The following is a 1,153-nucleotide window of genomic DNA, read 5'->3' as shown; positions in this document are numbered from 1 at the left end:
CTGGCTTCTTTCGTTGGTGTTTAAATGTTCACAAATGAGGGGAAGATGGAGCGGGAGATCGACACACGGATTGCTGCGGTGTCTCCTGTGAAGTTGGTGCTGTATCCGTCCATCGTGGTGAAGAGAGAGCTGAGCCAAAAGGCAAAGCTCTCGATTTACCGGTCGTTGTATGTTCCTACCCTCATCTTTGGGTCATTAACCAAAAGAACGAGATCATGGACATAAACGGCCGAAATTAGTTTTTTCCCATAGCGTGTCTGGGCTCCCCCTTAGAGATGGAGGGAGGAGCTTTGTCAACCGGGGAGGACTAGAGCCGCTGCTCCTCTATGTCGAGAGGAGCCAGTTGAGGTGGGTCAGGCATCATGTTAGGATGCCTCCTGGACGCCTCGCTGGTGAGGTGTTCCAGGCACGACCCACCGGGAGGAGGCCCAGGGGGAGACCCAGGACACGCTGGAGAGACTATGTTTCTCGGCTGGCCTGGGGGCGTCTTTGGATTCCCCCGGAGGAGCTGGCCTAAGTGTCTGGACCTCCCTACTGAAGCTGCTACTCCCGCGACCTGACCCCGGATAAGCAGAAGAGGATGGGATGTTGTTTTAACCTCTCAATGGCTCAGCGCCACCATATTCCTCCATGCTGCTGCACCTTTACTGATTCCTAAATCCCAGAGGAAATTGGGGGTTTGATCCAACCTTTGTTTTGGCTTCCAATCAGTGGCGGCTCCAGATATTTTTCTCTGCAGGTCTTAAAGTGGGGCGAATCTTTGAACTGAGGCTGCTATGAAGCTTCCTTTGTTCCTACATGTTTTAATGCACACTGATGCAAACAAAAACAACTGCATTCACTACTCTTAAATCTGCAAAGGTTAACAATAAGCTGGGTAACGAATATGTGATGTTCTGCTGTTCAATAAAAATACATGTATGGAGTATAATGTAATATATAAACTGTTTTAATCAATTCACTGGATTTTGTTTCCCAAAATTGTGGGAACAAAGTGAATTCATTGTTAATTCAACACCAACAAGTAGATGGTAGGTTATTAATTAATAGATAAATAATGATGTAAAGTTGTAAATGGTATGTACTTATATAGCACCTTTTTTCAAGTCAGGAGACTTGACCAAAGTGCTTTACACTACATTCATTCACCCAT

This window comes from Cyprinodon variegatus, unplaced genomic scaffold (assembly GCF_000732505.1).
Source record: "Cyprinodon variegatus isolate N-32 unplaced genomic scaffold, C_variegatus-1.0 Scaffold1760, whole genome shotgun sequence".
Classification (NCBI taxonomy): Eukaryota; Metazoa; Chordata; class Actinopteri; order Cyprinodontiformes; family Cyprinodontidae; genus Cyprinodon; species Cyprinodon variegatus.
This window is presented reverse-complemented; position numbering follows the sequence as displayed.